This window comes from Peromyscus leucopus, chromosome 2 (assembly GCF_004664715.2).
Source record: "Peromyscus leucopus breed LL Stock chromosome 2, UCI_PerLeu_2.1, whole genome shotgun sequence".
Lineage (NCBI taxonomy): Eukaryota > Metazoa > Chordata > Mammalia > Rodentia > Cricetidae > Peromyscus > Peromyscus leucopus.
In genome coordinates, this window is record NC_051064.1 from 78,625,607 (window position 1) to 78,650,770 (window position 25,164).

Consider the following 25,164-nt stretch of genomic DNA (forward strand, 5'->3'; position numbering starts at 1 on the left):
TTTTTTTCAGGATTTTTGTTTGTTTGATTGGTTTTGTTTTCTGGAACCCTGGTCTCACTTTGTAGCTCAGTCTGGCCTGTACCTCACTATGTAGCTCAGGCCTGCCTCAAGTTATAATCACTTTACCCCAGCTTCCAAAACTAGGAAATTGATGGATATAATCCAGCTAGTAGTATTGATAACAATACTTTAATACTTTATGGCAATTCCATCCTCTATGCTTTAGATTAAAGTACAAGAAAAAAAAAAAAAAGAATGGAGACTAGAAGTTCCCAGTGTAAACTTTTCTCTAATGAACACTGGGGCTTAGAACTTGTACCACTGCTGTATCTCATTTTAAGATTATCCCAAAGCTCTACAGGCATCTGTTCCAACTGGAGAAAATAAGCTAGCCTTTACTTATCTTCTGGGCCACAAATGTGAAGATTAAGATCTTGATAAATGAGACAGCCATAGTGGTGTGGCACATGCCTTTATTCCCAGCACTTGTGAGGCAGAAGCAGGTGGATCTCTGTGACCAGCCTGGTCTACAAAGCTAGTTCCAGGACAAGGGCTGTTACACAGGGACATCCTGTCTCAAAAAGCAATACACCCCAACAAACAAACAAACAAACAAAGATTTTGATAAATGAATCATTTCACACTTATTTCTAAATTAGGAACTTGATATAATTCTCTATTTTGAGCCTACAATGCATTTAAATCATAGTTCTGATAAATAAGATAGAATTCACAATTAAGTAATTATGACTAGAATTGGGATATCTGATGCATTTCATGCTAAATTGTTAAGATTTTATTTTTATTTGTGTGTTTGTGTGTCTGGGTATATGTATATGCACATGTTTGTGGGTACCCATAGAAGCCAGAAGAAGGCACTGGATGCCCTGGAGCTAAAGTTACAGACAATTGTGAGTTGCCAGACATAGGTACTAGCAACTGAACTCTAGTCCTCTGTAAGAGCAGCAAGCACTCTTAAGCACAGAGCCATCTCTCCAGCTCCTGCAATTAAATACTATAAAAATTCTAGGTTGCTAATCAACCACCCCCACAAAGTAAAAATAAAAGACTTAAAAATTTTTACTTAGTATCCCATCAATTTCTATTTATTTTCTTTTCTTAGATTATAACAAAAATAACAATTCTCCAAAATAATTAAAATATAAAACATTTGGCTCTTTTCTTTTAAAAGTTTTTCATTTTTGTTTTTGTTTTGAGACAGTGTCTGTCTGTGTAGTCCTGGCTGTCCTGGAATTCACTATGTCGACCAGGCAAGCCTCAAACACACAGAGATCCTCCTACATCTACCTCCTAAGTGCTTGGATTAAAGGCATGTGCTACCACACCCAGCTTATTTTTTTGTTTTAATTAGGGACTCCTGTTGAATGAATCAAAACAGAAACCAAAGGGCAAGAACATCCATTGCTGTGTCCCATGCAAACAGCCTTCCACCATACACAGGAGGACATTCACTGCTGTGATCCATATAAGACAGCCTCCCACCAGACACAGGAGGACAGTCACTGCTGTGATCCATATAAGACAGCCTCCCATCATACACAGGAGGACATTCACTGCTGTGATCCATATAAGACAGCTTTCCACCATACACAGGAGGACATTCACTGCTATGATCCATATGAGACAGCCTCCCATCATACACAGGAGGACATTCACTGCTGTGATCCATATGAGACAGCCTCCCATCACACACAGGAGGACATTCATTGCTGTGATTCATATGAGACAGCCTTCCACCACACACAGGAGGACATTCACTGCTGTGATCCATATAAGACAGCCTCCCATCACACACAGGAGGACAGTCATTGCTATGATCCATATAAGACAGCCTCCCATCATACACAGGAGGACATTCACTGCTGTGATCCATATAAGACAGCCTTCTATCACACACAGGAAGACAGTCATTGCTGCAATGCATATAAGACAGCCTTCCACCATACACAGGAGAAGCAGGGCTAACAGTGAACTGAAGGGACAAAAGGAAGATAGATGTGCTTGTTGTTGTCATCTACATAAATATCTAGTAAAGAAGGTCCCTATCAGTTTACAGGTTTGTTTTTCAGTTCTGAAGATTTAAACCCAAGGCATGATATATGCCAGGCAAAACACTCAACCACTGAACTACATCTCTAGCCCTCAAATAATTATTTCATAGCAACATACCATGGCATTATTCAAATGTACCATCTCTTACTTAATTCTCTTGATGGAATTTAGGTTGCTTCTTATATCTGACTATTAGAAGCATTGGGAAACCAAGTTGGGCCTGGGGTATGCCCATGGCAAGAAGCAGGAAGGGGGGTTAAACAAAGGCTCCCACGGCTCCTGGAGAAATCATGACAAGGAATTTAGGAAAATTGCAGCTAGTTGGGACAGAAATACACAAAGTAATGTGCTGGAGAGTTGGCTCAGTGGATAAGAGCACTTATTGCTCTTGCAGAGGACCCAAGTTCAATTCCCAGCACCCATGCTGTGGCTCACAACCATCCATAATTCTAGCCCCAGGGGATCTGAAGCCCAATTCCAGGCATGTCTGGGGAAATCACTGCCTGGTGATTTCTATCCACTGTCACAGAAGTAATCAAAGTGAATGCAACACATGGCATAGAGTACAGCATTTCAGAATAGCTGAATCAGATATAACTTTGACAGCATTTAATTTTTCTGCTCCATGTTCTTACAATCATTCATTTATGTCCGACTTGTCACTAATTTCTGTAAAATTTTCCTCAAGTAACTTTTGGCACAGTATTTCTTCTGTAAACTTTCCTTTGTTCATTTTTACCTCTAAAATTTTTCCTGTTTTCAAGGCACTTTTTGCAATGAAACTTTTCCTAGCTGGTCCACAGAGATCTTGTTGTTCCCCATATTACATTTTAATCCCAAGTGTAATTTGTCCTATATTCTTTCAATAGGTTAAGATTTTTCTCATTAGATTATAAAATTCCTGAAACAAAAGCTTATCAAGTAATTTCCTATTTTCAAGACCTATCACAAGTACAGGGACCATGCTCTGTAACAGGTGGTTTTAATGTTGTACACCTTGTTAAATGGGTATTTCAGTTCAAGGATTGTATGTAACCAACTTGGTAACCTCAGAAATGTAAAACAAGTAAATGTTTGTTGTACATATTTAATAAATACCTGATGAATGCTCAATAAATATACAAACTAAAATTTGGAATTAGGCACTGGGAGGAGGAAAAGATTAAAAACACTAATTATCAGGGTTCGTGGGGGGAAAAGCAACTAAAGTATTTTCTCTTTGTCCCCTCTTTTCTTCAATAGGGATACTGTTTTGTTTGATTTATTTATTATTATTATTATTATTTTTTGAAGACAGGCATTCAGTAGGTAATCCAGTCCAGGCTGGCCTCTAACTCTCTTTCAGCCTTCTGAACGCTGTGACTACAGGTGTGCACCACTACACTTGGGGGGAAATGCCTTTCTTTACATGTTCATTCTAGGCCTCAAAAGTTTAGACTCTGTATGAGCAGATCTTGGCAGCACTCACATTTGATAGGAGGCAATTTAACTGAAAGCTACATTTTAAAATAGTTTTCTTAGAGATTTAGCTGCTAATAGTGATTCCCTAAGGAATTGTTGATTCAGTTCAGCAGGCCAAGCTAAAACTATTAATACTTACCTAGCTCTTATGCATGTCAGTTAATGCACTCCCCTATCACCTCTCCACTTCTATTACTGTAATAAAAATAGAAGCTCCAAATTTGAAGATTACTGGGACTCTGGACTGAATTTTGCAGAATAGAAGTAATATAATTTTCAACCATGGATACTCTACTGTAGTTTACAAATCTAAGGGTTTTATTTAATTAAGATTTTCTCACTTTATTATGCCCTTAGTCCAACCAGTAAGTTTTACCTTCTACCCCTAAGAAAATATTTTAAACAGAGTTGAACTTTGCTTCTGTGATGGCTATTGTTGATTTCCATCTTTACAGGATCTAGAATCATCTAGGAGGCAAGACTTGAAGCACACCTATGAGGGATTATCTTGACTAGGTTATTTAAGGTAGGAAGATACATTCAAAAAGTGGATTGGTTCCTGGAATGCAGAAAAAGGAGAAAGGCTCCTAAGGATGAGCATTCATTATCCTCTGTTTCCTAACTAGGGAGGCAATATGACCAGTGGCCATAAGCTTCTGCTATCAGAACTTTTCCACCATTATGGATTGTAGCCTGGAGCTGAGGGCTGAAATAAGTTCTTTCTGCCAGAAGTTGCTTTTGCCTGAGTATTTTATCACAACAACAGGAAGAACAACTAAGATAGCTTTCCTCTTCTGCTTGTCATGGTTATCTAAAGAACTGTCAAAAAGGAGGAGAAAAGTAGAAAAAAAAAACACCTCATTTTTACACGGAAAGTTAGTATGCCTTTAGTCAAATAAATCTAATCTAGAAAAGAAAGAAAGAAGGCCAGTCTTGTGATATTTGTATTTACCACCTCTCAAATATTGTATCTTAAAAAAAAATCATGTATTGAACTACATTTCTATTCAAAGCTACCTAGTCTATTTAGTCATGCAATTTTCTGGCAAATAAATGAATTTGCAGAAAAAAAATTGCAGAAAAAAACCTTAAAATAGAGGCATTCTAAAAGCAGGAACAATATAACAATAACAATAACAATAATATAAAAACAATGAGCCCCTGTGTTGAAGACCTATGTTAATAAATAAATCTTCTCATTCTCCAGGTAACTCTTCTAGGTGGAAGTCATAATCTTTAGTTTGCTATTGAGAAGTCAGAGTTATTGTTTATAGTCAGTGAGTTGGGGTTTATTCGTCATTATCGTTCTGTGTACACCACGCATCATATCTCACTGCCCCTAAAGTTCTGACCTTCCTTTCTACCTGGTCTAGAATAAACATTGTCTCTCACTTCCAGTAAAGTCAAATGTTCCCTAACAGAAGATGAACAACCTGTCATTTGAAAAGCTGTGGTAGGGTAACAAAGCCCAAGGTTCTCAGAAGTTACAATAGCAAGTATTTAGATACCCAAGTTAGATGACAGTTTTAAACTTTGTACTGTTCATATAGATGGTAAGCACTGCTCTTTTAAAAGATCCAGTAGGCATTTACTAAACATGCCTTTTAAATAACTTTGGAATGCCCACTTTTCTAAGGCAGAACAAAATGGGTCAGGAGACCAGCAGCCAGTGACCTAGCCATGCAAATTTGTATGTAACACAGTACATTTTAGGATAAAGAATAATTGGAGCATTGTTTGTTTTGAAAGGATTTATTAATACATTTTCATTTGTCTGAATTGATTATCAAATCATATTACCTATAATAACTTCCTGCATAGAGAAAACATGCATTGAGTCCCATGAACTCTTGTGTTCTTGTTCTAGAGCATCACATGCTGTCCTAGAAATATGGATATGGACAGTCTGGGGTGTCAGTTAAAAAAATAAAGAAATGAGAAAAATAAATACATAATAGGGAGGTGTTGGGAGAGCAAAGATCATGAAACAGCAAAGCAGATTTCTAATTCACCTCTCTCTCTTTCCCTCCCCACCCCTCTCTCTTTTCATGCCTTTCTTTCTCTCTCCATTAAAGAGAAAACATTTAAAATATGAAAGTTCATCATATGGATAAATCATTTCAATCATGCAGACCATAGAAAGCCCTATTCATTTCTGAATTCATTTTACTCGTTTTCACACGCAGAAAAAAAAAAAAACAGAAAAGATGCCACTAATATATATCTAGTCTTACCCAAAATATATCCCAAAGCTACTAAATGATTTTGCAAAGAGAATGTACATTCATCATGTCTGAAACACAGGAAAATCTTATGATTCAGTAAGAAGGGATCACTTAAGTCCTTCTACATGTGAGAAAACTACAAAGAAATATCACTCCTACTCAAGATGGCATTCTGAAGATGCCATTCAAGCATTCTGAAGCATCTATGAAAACAAGCTCACTCTTCATTTGTCCATTAATGTATGTATTGTCCATACATTACTTAGTATATAAATGGATGAGTTATTTCTGAGGATCTACCATGAGACAATGAATTACAAACATGCCATAGCTATGATACAGCCATGTTTCTTGAGTTGTTGTCTCTAAGAACAGCAGTTCTCAACCTGTCGGTCATGACCCCCTTGGAGGTCGCATATCAGATATCCTGTATATCAGACATTTACATTATGATTCATAAGAGTAGCAAAATTACAGTTATGAAATGGCAATGAGTCAGGTGTTGGTAGTTCACACCTTTAATCCCAACACTTGGGAGGCAGAGCCAGGTGGATCTCTGTGAGTTTGAGGCCAGCCTGGTCTACAGAGGGAGATCCAAGATAGGCAGTAAAGCTACACAGAGAAACCCTGTCTCAAAAATACAGAAAAAAGAAAGAAAGGAAGAAAGAAAGAAAGAAAGAAAGGAAGAAGAAGGAAGAAGGAAAGAAAGAAAGAAAGAAAAGAAATAGCAATGAAATAATATATTTAGGGATCACCACAACATGAAAATTGTATTAAAGAGTTGCAGCATTAGGAAGGTTGAGAACCAATGGTCTCTAACATGTTTTTTCTTTAGAATTCTGTTCTGGGCACTCAAAACACTGATGTCAGCTGAAATCTTTCTCCCTGGAGAATCTATCCCTTAGTTATGTATTTTAAAACCAACCAGAGTTAACTTCAGGAATCCTGATGAAGCAAATGATTGAATCTAGATATCATGCCTCACTTTTCCTGGGTAGATTTTTTAAATAACAGGAAAAGAGGTGCTTTCTTTTCACTTAAAAAAAAATCGAGGGAGTAGAGTGGGAAGTTTGCTTGCAAGAGTTGTACTAAAAGTGCCTTTCCATCATGTTACTCATGGCCCACCGCCAATTTTGGCATGTATAAGACTTCAATCACTCAGCAAACATAAAGCTTTGCCTGTGTGACTTCTTTTACAGAGTAAAGCCATACAACACCCCCTTTTATGGGCTCTCTGTTACAGACTGCTGAATGCTTTCAGAAGCAAAGGTCAATGATATAATCATGGGGGAGGGGATGTAAAAATATGGTTTGTACTTATTCATAGATCAGAAATGAAAGAATTGCATATTCATAGCTTCATCACTCTAGAGGAAGGGCATAGCATTCCATTTTGAACAGAAATCAGAAATCTGTAAGATACGCTAGCAAGACATTTAAGGTAGAATTTGTTCCTCTGGTGTCATTTCTTAGGGACTTTAATATCTAGCAAATTGTGAACACTGTATAGAGAATAAGCTTACTCTAGTTAGGAAAACTGTGCTTATACCCTACATATCTTAAACTATCCAAATAGGGTTTTAGATTTTTCTTGTGGTGCCAAGGCTGAGTTACAGAATTTGCACTATCATTGGTATCAATAAATATCATAAGGCTTTAATTCTTAAAAAGTTATTTCTTCAGGAAGGCCTAATAATAATAAAGAACATTAAACATGAAGAAAATTGTCGAAAAACTCAGTATAAGTTTTAAAAAGTTGTTTCTTAGGGCTAGTGGCATAGCTCAATTTGGAGAACACAAAAACATGTGTAAGGTCCTGGATTTAATCTTTACCCCCAAAATGTGTATTTCTTAAAAGTCTATTAACAAATCCAGTTGTCTTCCAACATGAATAGTTACTCATTTTTCAAAAGGAAGTTTAAAAAAATCTGTCATTTCAAGATATGACACACATCAATAAGTACTCACTAATTTGTTTTTTATTCTGTTTTGTTTAAGATATGTGGATAGAGAATATTCAGAATTTCCATTATTTTGTAATTATTATTATTATTATTTTTTTTTTGGTTTTTCGAGACAGGGTTTCTCTGTGTAGCTTTGCGCCTTTCCTGGAGCTCACTTGGTAGCCCAGGCTGGCCTCGAACTCACAGAGATCCGCCTGGCTCTGCCTCCCGAGTGCTGGGATTAAAGGCGTGCGCCACCAACGCCCGGCTTATTTTGTAATTATAGTGATTAGGTGGGAAGGGTGGAAGACAGGAAAGAAGGTATCAGAGTTTCTGGAAAAACAGTTTGAGAAGATATAGCTTGGTTCTCATCCAGCTTTCCTGGTGAGTAGCTGACACAAAGCATATACTCTCCCTTAGCCTAGATATTCTCCTTTGTGAAGTGAAGATGACCACAACAACCTTTACGGAGCAGACTACTGTGAGAATTAAAAACCATATACACAGTGTCTGTACAAACTTCAACTCAAACATGAAAGCAACTGTGAAGATGGTAACAATATTCTTAGATTATGTCTCCCCCCCTAACACATATTAGAATAGGTTGGAATTCACAGTATCTAAATACAGGAAAGACTCCAAGTTATTTGCCTTTTAGATTCTATATTTAAAACCCCTTTTTAAAAAGTGGCAAGAAATTAAAGGTAAGCACTTATTTTTTTAATTCAGAAATTTTAAAAATTTATTTTATATTCCAAAGATCCCCCTCTTCCCTCCGCCTGCTCCTACAGCCTCTCCCTCCCAATCCACCCCCCATTCCCTTCTACAAGAAGGTAAGGCCTCCCATGGGGAGTCAGCAGAGCCTGGTACATTCAGTAGAGGCAAGTCCAAGGCCCTCCCCCTGCCTCAAGGCTATGCAAGGTGTTCCATCATAGATAGAAGTGGGCTCCAAAAGGCCTGCTCATGGCACCAACGATGGATGGATTCTGACCCTACTGCCAGGGGGGCCCTTAAGCAGATCATGCTGCACAACTGTCTCACTATTCAGAGGGCCTAGTCCAGCCCCATGCAGGCTCCACAGCTGTTTATCTAAATTTCATGAGTTCCCACTAGTTTGGCTTGGTTTAGTTGTCTCTGTAGGTTTCCCCATTATGATCTTGATAGCCTTGCTCATAGAATCCTTCTTATGGAGCTTGGCCTGATGTTTGGCTGTGGATCTCTGCATCTGCTTCCATCAGTTACTGGATGAAGGCTCTGTGATGACAGTTAGATTCACCGATCTGATTATTGGGGTAAGCCAGTTCAGGCACTCTCTCCACTATTGCTAGTAGTCTAAGCTGGGGTCATCCTTGTGGATTCCTGGGAACTTCTCTAGCACTGGGTTTCTCCCTATCCCCATGATGTCTCCCTCTATAATGGTATCTCTTTCATGTAAGCACTTAATTTTTTCACTAGTTTGGAGCAACAGGTAGCTAGGAAAAGAATATATTCTGATACATGTTACAAACAGTTTCCAGAAAGAAAATCTTACAGTTGTGAAGGGAAAACTCTGGAAAGTCCTACATCATATAGAATCAAAGCCAGCTAGACCATTTGTATCAATGAGCTAATGATTTCATTTATTTGTTTTTAAATATCAAATATCTTGGCACATTTTTGTCATGAAAACATCTAGTGATTCTTAAGATTTGCAGGATATAAACTACATGTTTATGTACATATTTAGATACAATATCATTAACTTTAACTAAAATATATTAACTGATGTATTTATGGTCACTAGGATCTGGAGGGATTTGTTCAGTGATTAATAGCACTTGAATTTCTTGGTTCCCAGTACCTATATCAAGAAGATTACAACTGCTTATAACTCCAGTTTAAAGGGGATTCAATGCACTCTTCTGGACTTCATGGGCTTGCTTATACACACATCTGTACTCACACACATACACACACACATTTTTTTTTTGTCGGTAAAGAGCCTTACTCTTTTCTCTTCCTCAGATAGTTTACATGTTGGTACCTTGACAGGGAGAACAAGAAACAGAAAAATTATATTAACTAAGTCTATCAATTTTCTTTTTGTTTTAAGAAGGAAGAACAATTTAGTTTGGCAAGAGACTGAGACTGCTAATTAAAATAGAGTCTGAAAAAAAATCCCTGTTGATTATATTATATATTATAACTTCCTTCAAACTGTTAAAATAAGGTTTAAGAGGTAGTAAGAAAATTTAACTACTAGAAAAGTTTTTATATAGGAAAATAAAATGAAAAGTTACTGACAATACTTCATTTCATTTTGAGCTATAGTTTTGTAAAGGAGATGAAAAAATAGTTTCCTGTCTTATTAGCAAAAATACTCAACAGTTGGACATTTTGGCTGGAGACTGTCTGTCCCTATCTTTCTGGTCATGGAAAAGATCATTATACAATGAGCAAAGCTCCTTTTCTTGAGGAAAAAAAGATAGCTTTATTGTTGAAAACACTGGGCTATTATGCCAAACATTCCTTGTATTTTTTGAGGACAAATAGTACACAATGTTAGAGCAAAGTCAAATTCAGACAGAAATTCCCAATAATTAAAGTGTATTACCTAAGTACAAAAATATTTTCTGAAAACTAATTTTACCATCACCAAATTTAAAAGCTTACTTGAAAAATCAGTAGCAAAAGAGAGGCAAAAAACAAAAAATATCATATTAACAGAGCTATAACTCAGAAGCTTGGCTTAATTAGATAGGAGGGTTATTTCTCATTCCCTTCACTTTTTTTTTTAACAGAAGAAACAGAGCTCTAAGAATTCTTGGCCCACTCAATTATTCCATTACTTGGACAGTCTCTCTCTCTCTCTCTCTCTCTCTCTCTCTCTCTCTCTCTCTCTCTCTCTCTCTCTCTCTCTCTCTTCTCTTCTCTCTCTTCTCTCTTCTCTCTTCTCTCTCTCTCTCTCTCTCTCTCTCTCTCTCTCTCTCTCGTCTCATTTTGTAGCCTTGGATAACCTTGAACTTGCTATGCAAACCAGGCTGGCCCTGAATTCACAGAGATTCCCCTGCCTCTGCCTGCCAAGTGACAGAATCAAAGGTGTGTGCCACCATGCCTGGTTTGTTTTCAATTTTTAACTGTTGTGAACCACACTCTGTGAACTCTTATACATCCCTTATGCTCCTGAGTATAATTTTCCCTAAGGAATGAACCAAGGAGTGAATTACTAGGCAACTGATTTCACTAGGCAGTGCATGTTTTGCAATGAAGGAAAGTGCTCAGTGCTTCAGCAACACTTGGCATTCTTGTGATTTCTAAAGCAATGAAGTGTCTTCATAACTGCAGGTCATGTGAGTTTGCTCTTCAGTAAAGGCTCTCTCAAGTACTTTCCACATTTATTTCTAGAAACTCTAGAAATGTTTCTGGGAAAGCAGTCCCGTCACTTGCAAATGCTGTAATTGTCCTTTCTCAATACGCGGTTTGTCTTTTTACCTTCTTTATAAGATCTTTTCATAAACAGAAATCTCCACTTTTAATATAGTTAAATTGATCAGGATTTTCCTTTTTATATTTTGAAGGATAGTTTAGCAAAATTAAGAGCATACATACTAAGATAATTATGTTTTGTGCATTTTAAAAATAACTAAAGGGGCCGGTGAGAGGATCAGCAGTTACAAGCACTGGCTGATCTTCTAGGGGACCCAAATTCTATTCCCAGCACCGACATGGTGGCTCACATTTTAATGCTACTCCCAGGAGACTCTATGTCCCCACTTCTTGTCTCCTAGAGTACTGCATGCATGAGGTGTTAGAATTCCTAGCCACTCCCCCAGCTACATGACTGTGTGTGCAATGTCCAGTAGCCAGGCAAGATGCTTAGGGCCCTGCATCATCCTATGGCCTTACATCCTACATAATCTGTGTGCCATGTGGTCACATAATTTGCATGTAGCATGATCATGTAATCTGCGTGCATGCATGGCATAGCTACACAGACCCATATGCACACGTTGGGGGGGTACCTATAAAATCGGGTTCCACCTCTTCCTTTCCTCTCTTCTTGCATGGTCATTCCATAGGCCTATGCACACCCCTTCTATCCCCTTCCCTTAATAAACTCTTATAGTGGGCTTCATTGTGCCTCATGGCTTGTCTTGCATGGTAAACAGCACTGCTTAATAAATAACATTGTGCCACTTAATAAATACCAAGAGATGCACAGATATACTTGCAAGCAAAACACCTATTCAAATAAAAAATTAATTAAAAAAAACTCAAACGATTTTGAAAGCTTTCAGCATAAAGAAATGGAAAAATATTGGAGACAGATATACTTAACCAGATTTAAACAAAATACAAAGTGTACATGCACTAAGTATTCTATGTATGACACTGATGTACAACTTTTTATATTTTATGTATCAGTGAAAAATAAACACAAAAACACAAACTCAGGAAAATTAGAATGCCTGAATTCAAATCCTCATTCTCTCACTAGTCATATGACTCCATGTAAATCATACTTTTAAGATTTTTTTTTTTTTTTTGAGACTGGAGAGATGGCTTATCAGTTAGGAGCACTTGTTGCTTTTGCAGAGGACCTGGGTTCAATTCCAAGAACCCACATGGTGGCTCACGACCATTCGTAACTTGAGTTCCACAAGATCTAACACCCTCTTTTGAATCCCAAGGATACCAGGCATACATGCAGTGCACATACGTATATGCAAGCAAAATATATATGTAATAAATAGACTTAAAAATATGGTTGAAGATTTTTATGTTTAATTTGTGTGTCCACATGCACATGTACATGGGTACCCACAGAGGTCAGAAGATGGTGAAGAATTCCCTAGACCTGGGATTACATGCCTCTCCATCATCGATATTGGGACCTAAACTGAGGTACTCTAGAAGAATGGTGTGGTGGTTTGAATGAGAATGGCCCCCATAGGCTCATAGATTTGAATGCTTGGTTACCAGGGAGTGGTACTATTTGAAAGAACTAGGAGGAACAAGTGTGTCACTGGGGGGTGAGCTTTGAAGTGGCAAAAATCCAAGCAAGGCCCAGCAGCTCTCTCTCTTCCTGCTCTCTGAGGATCTTGATGTAGAACTCTCAGCTACTTTTCAGCACCATTTCTGTCTGTATGCCACCATGCTTCCTACCATGATGACAATGAACTAAACCTCTCAAACTATAAGTAAGGCCCAATTAAATGGGTTGCTGTGGTCATGGTATCTCTTCACAGCAATAGAACAATGACTAAGACAAACAGCAAGTTCTCTTAACTGCTGAGCCATCTCTCTAGCTCTGTGTAAATAATTTAATCCCTTTTCTTATCTCTGTATAAATTACTTAACCCCTTTTCTTACCTGTAAGATGGAGAAAGTATCTCATACAAATATCATAAAGGTTAATTTAGAAAACATGTTAGGCATGTATGTAGAACATGTCTAACACATTAAAAACCATATGTGCTGTCACTAGTTTTATACTACTGTTGAAGCATCTCACTATACCTAAAGGTCATTACAATGCTCCCCTAAAGCTTTATGTTTGCTTTCACATTTAAGTTTTTAATCTACCTGAAACTTTCCTTTGTGTATGTTATAAATTAGGGGTCCAACCACACTCTCTTCATCATAGTATCAGTTAACCTCTACTCCTGAGTACTTCTGCCACATGCTCATGTCTTTGTGCATACAAGCAGTCTTAGGGTTCACATCGTTTTATCTGTGTGCCTGTCCCTGAACTAGGGCAACAATGTCTGAATTGCTGTCATCTTATTTTTCACCAATGCTCTTATGGGAACTTTTGAAAGTATACCTGTCAGAAGAGCAGCACTCTCCATATCTTTGAAATATACTTTTTGAGCATCCCACTTCTCTAATGCCTGCTTCCAACCTTTCACCACTGTAGCCACAATGACTTTGCATTGCTCAGTACCTAAGCACACTCCTTTATCAGAGACACTGGCAATACTCTTCCACCAGGGGTCCCCATGACATGCCCTTACTTTATTGTGTTCCTTATTCAAATGCTCTATTTTCCATAAGGACTTACCTAACCACACTAAAAATTCTAAGTTTTCTTACTACTTAATATAAGCACATATTTTTATTTGATTCCTTGTTACCTTATTCACTTTCTCTCTTCCTCTAGGAAGATAGTTCTATGAAGTCAAGGAATGCTATGTGCTTTGTCCATTGTTGTATTTCCAGTGCATAGGTTGTTATGAAGCAGAAACAGCCATGCAAACTTCATTTGGCTCCAAAATTCATGCAATTTCTTCATTAAGTCATGACAATCTCTAAACGTATTACATCTGTTTGCACCTTAGTCCATTTAATATCTCCTACACACTTAGTCCTGGTACTTTATGTCACATTTTGCTCATCCCTTTAAATGCTGGGAATAAATCATCATTCTAGGTGATTAGAAAAAAAAAACTTTTAATGACATGTCCTTGATGGGCCAATAAAGACATCAGAGATCTTAGATTTGTTCTTTAAAACAAGACTAAGAAAAACTTACAGGGAAAAAATCGTACATCAAAGAAAAATATATTTTGCTTAAGCCTTCCCGTATGTGTTATGTACACATAAATATTTGTGTGTATGTTTGTGCAGGCCAAAAGAAATGATGGGTGTCTTCCTCTATTCTTTCCATTGTGTTTTTTGAGTAAGGGCTTCTTACTGAATCTGAAGTTCACTTATTCAACAAAACTAGCTGGTCAAGAAGCTCCAGTGATCCTCTTGTATCTGCCCTCCCAGCCCTTGAATTACAAGTGTGTGCCACCATGCCCAGCATTTTAAATGGATATTGCAAATCCAAAGTCAGGTCCTCATGTGGCAAACACTTTACAAATAACAGCTCCCCACACTCCCACTTAACCTTTCCTAATAAATTTGCTTAATCAATTAAGACTCTGCCAAATAGTTTTCATTAGCTTATATAAACAAAGACTAGAGGATTCCTATCAAGCATTTTCTGTCACTTGCACTTCTTGCCCATGCATATATATTGAGTGGATTTTTGGCAACATTTTTTTTTTTTGCTTACTTTCCACTATTACCAATGGTTCTGAAATTATAATAAGCATCAAAATCATCAGAGGGCTTATTGTAACCTTCATTGTTGAGCCCTATCTCAGAGATTTTGGTTGAATATGTCTGGCTTGAGCCTGGGATTTATATTTTTAACTACTACCCAGATTATGACCATACTGTTGATCAGGGACCATAACTAGAAAAATCACTGTATGGAATTAACTTGAAAAACATCACTAGATATCTCACAAGGTTTACAGTCCTAGCCCTTCCTGGTAAATTTTTCATCTCTAGCATTATACTATTAACTTGATAGGAATCCCAACCTAAGAGGAAGATACTTCAGGCAAATGACCCCAGGGGTATGTCATTAAGCCCTGGTCCCTTTTAACTTACTCTCTAGCCTTCTCAATAAACGAATTACAATTACTGTCCATAGCTTCTCAATGTTTGTTTTTTAGTCCTACTTGCCCTGCCTGCCTTCTTCCCACTTCAATGAATAAATCCATGACACTTGTATTCAGATCTCCAAAAGTAAAATACCTGTCATTAAAACCCCAAGACATGTTCTGACTCTTAAATCAGTTTGGTATGTCTTACTTCTTGTCTTTTTCTTTCAAATGATTCTCAATATATACTCTCACTACTTCATGTTTCCTTCTATAAAATACTTGTTACTGTGGTCCAACGTGATTTCTAAATTTATCTCTTCAATGACCAACCCCTACACCAATGAATCATACAGACACCCAACCTAGCACTTACATGAGATACCCACACTGCCACATATAATCTTGCCATGTTCTATTTCAATGCACAGTGGAAAGAGCCTTTGGGCCAAAAAGATCTGAATTCACTATTTTTTAACTCTCAGATTCCATTTACAAAGTTCAAAAGCAGTTGCCTAACATGTGCAAGTCCTTGGGTTTATTTTTCCCTCATCTCAAATAGAAGTTGTGCTAATTATTAGTTATTACATGTTGCTAAGTAATTTAGCTTCTGAGAGAATGATAATTTAGTTGTTAGAAGTTGGAGAGTATGTACATGTAAAGCATCAAACACATAGGTTTAACCACATTCATTAACAATAATCTCCTTATTCCTCCTGATACCTTTTCCGGATTATGCTGTTTCTTTCAACAAATAGGTCAGTCAAGAAAAGTAATATATTTCTCTGTAATTTTTCCCTCAAATAGCTATAGCATCTGTTGTGTTGTACATCCTATTCATTTTCTGAACTCTTTAAAATATTATTTCAAGATTAAAAAAGTAAAAATTAATGAAATGGTCATGGTATGTGTTGAAAATTAGACACAGAAGAGTAGGAAGTTTTTCATTGATACCAGAAGCTGTCTTTTCATTATAGTCTTTTGACAACATGGAAATTATGCTTTTGCCCCTTCAGTATAGTAATTATAATAAAATTTAACCCTTGGCATATCTTTGAAAATCTATCCAATATTATGGAACTTATCTACTGAAAAATGTATTTATTCATTAATATATTTCTTGTGTCTCTCTCTCTTAGTCAAGAACTCTTGACCTAGAGCACAGACACATATGACTCCAGAATTGAATGCCATGGAAGTCTTCAGGATTTTGTTCTCATCATTTGTTTGTTCTTCGAGACTGGGGCTTACTATTTAGCCCAGGCTGACCTAGAACTTGTGATCTCTTTCTGCATCACCTCCTGTGTGCTACCACAGCTAGCTGTTCATGGGAATTTAAAGTAGTGAAAGAACGTGCAATGTTAAAAGCCATTAAATTGACTCTTCTCATTCTGGTAGTTAATAGACACTCAAACTTGGGCTTATATAACCTTTTGATTATTTCTTATCTGTAATTTGCTGGATAATCACACTTATCTATTTCTTAGAGTTGCTACTGCATTAAATTATAAGATTACTATGAATTGTAAATTGCTTTACAGATATTATCAAATAAACATCCTCACAAAACATATTGAATTTACTAATACAAGTAGAAGCTTGAAAAACTCAGCTGAAAAAAGGGAAGCATGGCATCATTGGTGGCATTGTATCCTAGTACAGCTATTATGGAAAAACAGTACAGAAGTTCCTTAAAACAATATAAAAAGAACAACTATATGATTCAGCAATCCCACTACTGGGTATATAGCCAAAGGAAATTTAATCAGTATGTTGAAGAGGAATCTCATGTTTATTGGAACACTGTTTACAAGAATCTAGAAATGCAAACAACTCTACTGTCCAGCAGCTAAACAATGTATAAAGAAGTACACACAACAGAACCCTATTCAGATATAGAAAATAATGAAACTCTGTCATTTGAGGCAATATAGATCATTATGTTAAATGAAATAAGCCAAGCACAGAAAGATAATACTACATGACCTCATTCATATGTAGACTGGAAAGCTGATCTCACTGAAGTTGAAGATAGAGTGGTAGTTACCAGAGTCCTGGAAGAGTAGAAGAACTAGGAGATGAGAAAGAAAGATGTATGGGTGGGTGAGGGGGGACTAAGAGTAAGTAGTTCTGGTGTGTCACTGCACTCTAAGGTGACTACAGATGTCAAGTATATGCTGTGCATTTCAAAAGAACATAAGAAAGACTTTGTTTTTTTCACTGTCACAAATGGATGGAATGATTTGAGCAAATAAATTTTTTTGGCATAAAGAGATGATAAATGTTTGAAGAAATACATATATGTTCAATGTAAATAGAAAAATATATATGTACTTTATAACTTTTGGGATTATATATGAGTGAAAATGTAATTAAGTAAATAATTGTCAAAGTGCATTGTATCATATCAGAGAACTAATGAGTAACATAATTTTTGAACCAACTCTACATGTTGCAAAGGCCAAAATGCATCATGGAAAAAAATTAGAGAGGAAAAAATTATGCTGATTTAAGACACAGGGGAAGACAAAGCTTTCTCTGTAGGAACAAAAGTCCTTCTATTTCAAACTAAGTCTACTAGCATAGTTCTAGAAAGTCTTTTAAAATCTTAAGAAAGGACATTAAATTAGGCTGTGAGTTTAACTGTATATATATTTTTTAATTTATTTATTTTATAATTTAATTTAATTGTACATATCAGCCATAGATTCCCTTGTTCTCCCCACCTCCCATCCCACCCCCTGCCTTCCCCCCAGCCCACGCCCCCATTCCCATCTCCTCCAGGGCAAAGACTTCCCTGAGGATTGAGTTCCACCTGGTAGATTCAGTCCAGGCAGATCCAGTCCCCTCCTCCCAGGCTGAGCCAAGGGTCCCTGTATAAGCCCCAGGTTTCAAACAGCCAACTCATGCACTGAGTACAGGACCTGGTCCCACTGCCTAGATGTCTCCCAAACAGATCAAGCCAATCAACTGTCTCACCTATTCAGAGGGCCTGATCCAGTTGGGGGCCCCTCAGCCTTTGGTTCATAGTTCATGTGTTTCCATTCATTTGGCTATTTGTCCCTGTGCTTTATCCAACCTTGGTCTCAACAATTCTTGCTCATACAAACTCTCCTCTTTCTCGCCAACTAGACTCCTGGAGCTCCACCTGGGGCCTGGCTGTGGATCTCTGCATCCTGTTCCCTCAGTCATTGGATGGGGTTTCTAGCATGACAATTAGGGTGTTTGGCCATCCTATCACCAGAGTAGGTCAGTTCAGGCTGTCTCTCAACCATTGCTGTAGTCTATTGTGGGGGTATCTTTGTGGATTTCTGTGGGCCTCTCTAGCACTTTGCTTCTTCCTATTCTCATGTGGTCTTCATTTATCATGGTCTTTTATTCCTTGTTCTCCCTCTCTGTTCTTGATCCAGGTGGGATCTCCTGCTTCCCTAAGCTCTCTTTCCCTCGATCCTTGCCCTACATTACCCCCACTCACATCCATGTTGTTCATGTAGATATCATCCATTTCTGTCATTGGGCCATCCCTGTGTCTTTCTTGGGGTCCTGTTTTCTAGGTAGCCTCCCTGGAGTTGTGAGTAGCAGTCTAGTCATCTTTCTTTTACATCTAGTATCCTCCTATGAGTGAGTACATACCATGTTTGTCTTTCTGAGTCTGGGTTACCTCACTCAGGATGATTTTTTTCTAGATCCATCCATTTGCCTGCAAACCTCATGATGTCATTGTTTTTCTATGCTGAGTAGTATTCCATTGTGTATATGTACCACATTTTATTTATCCATTCTTCAGTTGAAGGGCATCTAGGTTGTTTCCGGGTTCTGGCTATTACAAACAATGCTGATATGAACATAGCTGAGTAAGTGCCCCTGTGGTATGATTGAGCATTCCTTGGGAATATGCCCAAGAGTGGTATAGCTGGGTCTTGGGAGAGATTGATTCCCAATTTTCTAAGAAAGCACCATATTGATTTCCAAAGTGGATGTACAAGCTTGCATTCCCACCAGCAGTGGAGGAGAGTTCCCCTAGCTCCACAACCTCTCCAGTATAAGGTGTCTTCAGTGTTTTTGATCTTAGCCATTCTGACAGGCATAAGGTGGTATCTCAGAGTTGTTTTGATTTGCATTTCCCTGATAATTAGGGATGTTGAGCAATTCCTTAAATGTCTTTCAGCCATTTGAGTTTCCTCTGTTGAGAATTCTCTGTTTAGTTCTATAGCCCATTTCTTAATTGGACTATTGGGCATTTTGATGTCTAATTTCTTGAGTTCTTTATATATTCTGGATCAGATGTGGGGTTGGTGAAGACCTTTTCCCATTCTGTAGGCTGTCGCTTTGCCTTGTTGACTGTATCCTTTGCTCTACAAAAGCTTCTCAGTTTCAAGAGGTCCCATTGATTGATTGTTTCTCTCAGTGTCTGTGCTACTGGTGTTATATTTAGGAAGTGATTTCCTATGCCAATGAGTTCAAGACTACATCCTACTTTCTCTTCTAGTAGATTCAGAGTGGCTGGATTTATGCTGAGGTCTTTGAACTGTATATTCTTATCACAACATCATATATCTAAATGTGCACATGCTCATGTAACAAAATGAATTCCTTTATCCTATAAAGAAGTATCACTTGGACCAACTTTGCTCTCATGGCAAGACAACAATCCATGTTACCTTTCTCGACTGATCCCAATATTGATTCTACTGATTTTTAATTATAAAATATGAAATTTAAAGAGGAGTCTTTAAAGTATAGAGTTCTCACATGGCTTTTTCCCAATGTGGTAGTTTGAATGTAATTGGCTCCCATAAACTCATAGGGAGTGGTACTATTAGAAAGTGTGGCTTTGTTGGAATGGGTATGTATGGCCTTTTTGAGAAGCGTATCACTGTGGAGGTAGGCTTTGAGGTCTCCTATGCCCAGGCTATGCCCAGTGTCTCAGTTCAATTCCTGTTACCTACAGGTCATGTAGAACTCTCAGTTCCTTCTCTAGCACCATATTTGCTTGCACAAACCGTCATGTCTCACCATGATGATAATAGACTAAACCTCTGAAACTGTAAGTCATCCCATTAAGTGTTTTCCTTTATGAGTTGCTGTGGTCATGTTGTCTCTTCATAGCAATAGAAAACCTAAGATACCCAACTTCCCCTAATGTTTAGTTAAATATTATATATAACCACAGAACATTGATAAAGACTGAGAAGTTAATATATACTGATGTCATCAACTTGAGTACATCTGTAATTAACTAAAACCCAAGCAACTGGGTACACCTATGAGGGTTTTTTTTTCTTAATTGCATCAGTTGAAGTAGGAAGAACCACTTTTAATCTAGATCTTTTGAGGTGGGAAGATCTACCTTCAATCCAGGCCACACCTTCTGTTGGCAGCCTATATAAGAACATAAAAGAAGGAAACACTCTCTTTGCTTGCTTCCCCTCACTCTCATTAGCAAGTCCATTCCTTCACTAGCATTGGAGACTATTTTTCTCTTAGTAAAGGTTATTATTGCTTTGATAAAACATGATGACCTAAGCAACTTGGGGAGAAAAGGGTTTATTTGGTTTATACTTCCATATCACTGTTCATCATTGAAGAAAGTCAGGACAGAGACTCAAATAGGGCATAAGCCTGGAGGCAGGAGCTTATGCAGAGACCATGGAGGGTACTGTTTATTGGCTTGATCCACCTGGTGGGCTCAGGCTCTTTTCTTATAGAACCCAGGACTACTTGCTCAGGGGTGGCCCCAACCCACAAGGGCCCTCCTACATCAATCACTAGTTAAGAAAATGTCCTACAGGTTTACCTACAGCCTGATCTTACGGAGGCATTTTCTCAGTTGAGGTTCTCTCTTCTCAGAGACTCTGGCTTGTGTCAAATTGACATAAAAGTATCCAGCAAATTACTTCTCCAGGATTCTGGTGTACACTGAAGACCAGGTAAGACATTCAGCCTCATGGACTGAAAAACTACTGGATTCTTGCACCTTCTATTAGTAGACAGCTATTGTTGGACTGTCTAGACCACAGACTAATAAGCCATCTAATAAACCCATATATATATATATATATATATATATATATATATATTCCATATTATATCTATCCTTTCTTATAGAATATTATATTAATATAATATCTCTCTATATAATATCTAATAATATAATATGTATTTTATGAGTTCTGTTCCTCTAGAGTATCCTAATATAACTGCTGATAACTACAGACTTACTTGGATTTTCCTAAACTTTCCAATCATGTCTTTCTGTTGCCGGTTCTCAAGCTATCATCTAGAATTTACTAGTCACATCTCAAAGGAGTCTCTCCAAATGTCCTTTCTTCAATGTCCTTTCTTGTCAGTTATGACCCTGAAGCTTTTGAATAGCTTCGATTAGAAATTCTGCACCAGATTCTTTATTTCTGGATTATGGTTGCTCAAATGGTGAAGTTAATACAAATTTCCAAAATGTAAAACACTTCTGATTTTAAGCATTTTAGAGAAGGGTTATAGAGCATGTAGTAACATGTCAGTAGCACTTTCCAAGTTACGTGGTATCTTCATCTTGGAAGGAAGTCAGGCTATAGACCAAAACTCACTATATGTTTATAAAGCTTTAAAACTTCTATTTTCCCCTTTTTTATTAGTTAAAAATTTCATTTATTTTACATCTAACCACAGTTTCCCCTCCCTCCTCTCTTCCTGTTCCCTCTCTCACTGCCTCCCCTGTGCCCTCCCCATCCCCTCCTGTACTGTTTCTGTTCAGAAAGGGGCAGGCCTCCCATGGGTGTCAACAAAGCATGGTATATCAAGTTGAAGTAGGACTAAGCTCCTTCCTTTGTATTAAGGCTGAGTGAGGCAACCCAGTATGGGGAATAGGTTTGCAAAAGCCAGTTCAAGCATTAGGGACAGGCCCTGATCCCACTGCTAGGAGTCCCACAAATAGACCCACTCTAAACAACTGTCACACATATGTAGAAAGCCTAGGTCGGTCCCATGCAGGCTCCCTAGCTGTTGGTCCAGAGTCTGTGAGCTCCTATGAGCCCCCCAGGTTTAGTTGTTTCCACACGTTCCTTTGAGATGACCTTGACCCCCCCTGGCTCATACAATCCCTCCTCTTTCTCTTCAACAGGATTCCCAGAGCTTGGCCCAGTGCTTGGCTGTGGATCTCTGCATCTGCTTCCATCTGTTACTGGATGTAGGTTCTATAATGATAATTAGGGTAGTTACCAATCTGATTACAGGAGAAGGCCAGTTCAGGCACCCTCTCCACTATTGCTAGGAGTCCTAGTTTGGGTAATCCTTGTAGATTCCTGGGAATTTCCCTAGCACCGGGTTTCACCCTAACTCTGAAATGTACCCCCCTCCCTGTTATTCACAATAGCCAGAACTTGGAAACAACTTAGAAGCCCCTCAACCAACGAACGGATAGAGAAAATGTGGTGAATTTACATAATGGAGAATTACTCAGCTATAAAAAACAATAACATCATGAAATTTACATGCAACTAGATGGAACTAGGAAAAAAAATCATCCAGAGTGAGGTAACCCAGACCCAGAAGACAAACATGGTATGTACTCACTCATAAGCTGTAAATTAAAGGGTAACCAGGCTACAATCCACATCTCCAGAGAAGCTAGGTAACAAGGAGGGCCCAAAGAGGGACACATAGATTTCTTTGGGAAGGAGAAACAGAAGAGATCTCCTGGGTGAACTGGAGGGGAGGGTGAGTTCAGTGGATGGGACCATGAGGGATTGGGTTGGGCAGGTTGGATGGGGGAGGGGAAGTGAGGGGGGCAATCTTTTAAAGTGTAATGAAATTGCCTATGAGGAAGATATTTACCTAGAGATTATTTTTGTGCTTTCTTTCTTCTTAAGCAAGAGAAATTTATAGTTTCTTTGTCATTTGGACAGAGGTTGAAAATAACATTGAGGCTGATCCTCCTAAACTGAATCATTTAACTTAAGTTTCCCTCATTTATGTGAAGTTCCATTATCTGGAGAGAAGGATTTAACAAAACCCTTTGCATTTCAAATGTCTATCAAAGGTTCCTCGCCCTTAGGGAAGGAGGAGGATCTCAAGTTTGCTAGTAAGAGTCTAAAAAATGTTTTAGACCTTCGCAAGAACACAGAGGATATAGCAGTCTGTGTAAACTGAGAAGCTAATTGTAAAGATCTGTAACTTAGGAAGCCCAGTTTAGAGCATCCTTGCAAGAACTTGTCATTAAGGGATTAAATTCATCCTCCCTCAAAATAAAAAGATCACTGCTACCTGTAGTGAGGGATCCAGACTGGTAAAACACCATAAATATAGTGAGCATGCATCAGGTATTCAGTTTTTCAGGGACCAAGCTGCAATCAGTAATTCCACATATTAGCAAAAAACATCAATGAACCGATAAGAATCATTCCCTTTATACTTAATGTCATAGGAGGACTCACCCCAGAGTTGTTGCACAATGAGTAGTTAACTGTTGGAGAATGGGTGACCTTAAAGGAAGGCACTGCACTTTCTGCTACTGCTTATGAGGGTCAGAGTAATTAAGTAGAAAAATTAATTACAAGTATGATTTTATTCAAACTTTGTGAAAAACTGTCAACCATATAAGTTTTCGACTTTCCCACATCTATTGTGTTTGTAAACCAATGGCCTCCCTATAAAGAATAACAGCTTTTAAAACTCTTTAGTGGTAAAGGGACCTTGGATTTATATTCGGCAGCACATAAAGAACACGGGTATAGAGGAGCTGTTTGATATTCAACAGCAAGGCCTGGGGAGATTAAAATCCCATGGGGTGTAGTGGGTGTAGCAATTCAGCCCCTGCAGTCTGCAACAAAAGAACAGAAAGCACACAGAGAAGGTATACAACTGAGAAGGAGGCTGGGACTACAGCACACTTCTATAAATCCAGTTTATGAACACAAACTGCCCTTACATTTGTTTGCATTAATCCAAAGCATTAATTCCCAGAGATTATGCACAGAAACGTGGCTATTACAACACTTTGTACTTCAAACTGCAATTTCACTCTGCATTTAACCACTCACTATTACACATACCTACATTGGATACTGCTACAATACAGTGCTGATCTTACTCCTACTGTTGAGGATACCTTGCTAAGGAGTTGGTGAGAAGGCTCAGCAGTTAAGAGTATGTATTATTCTTTCAGAAGACTCATGTTCAGTTCCCAGCATCCATGTTAGCCAGCTCATAACCACCTCTAACTTCAACTCCAAGGAATTCAATTCCCACTTCTGGCTTCTATGGAACTGCACTCATGTGCCCAAAACTCATGCAGATACATACATATAATTAAAAAAAAATCTTTAAAAATTATTTAATGAGTAAATTTCAATTTATATGGCCTTCTGTGACCTGACCCCAGAAGGAGTTATCAGATTCATCTCTTATCCCTGCTTCTTTTTTATTTGACATCTATATTGAGTGCATCTCTGTGTCATTAATGATCTTGTTTCCTATTCTAAAAAGGCCTTTTCCACCTTTTTAAAACTCTGTATATCTAAATCATTTCCTTTTTTCAAAAACAGGTTAAATGCTACTGCCTCAATCAATTGAGCTCTGGTTCTCACAGCTGTAACTGATGTCTCCCAGCTTCTCGGTCATTTTAAATAGTTTATCTTCATATTTTCTGGTATGAATCAGTTTTTACTTTAAGCAAATGGTACCTAGGTACTAACTAAAACATTTATATGAGCTTGATTTTACCATTAGCATACAAATGAAGCAGACTATTAGAAGCAAAATAAATGATTGTTTAATATTATAATAACAACATTAAAATACTACTGTATTTTATTACATAAAATAAACTGTCTTAAAACTGACTTAAAGTTAAACAAGAGGAGTCTGTGATAAGATTTAGAAACAGTAACATGTTTGTTCATCAACAGTGTCAACTCACTGTGACACGCTGTCACAAAGGTCACTACGTCTGGGAAGATGTTTTTCTTCCATCCATTTGCCTACAGCTGTTATCTAGTTAATAATTAGATGACTAGGACTTGGAGGGCAAATTGTGCCTGCCATGAA

The 25,164-nt window shown here is 37.8% G+C and overlaps 1 protein-coding gene across 1 annotated transcript in view; it reads right to left on the minus strand.

Annotated features, from left to right (window-relative positions):
• The window catches only part of Megf9 (multiple EGF like domains 9), a 105,227-nt gene that overhangs the window by 16,598 nt on the left and 63,465 nt on the right, over nucleotides 1-25,164 (minus strand). The window lies entirely within an intron of this gene.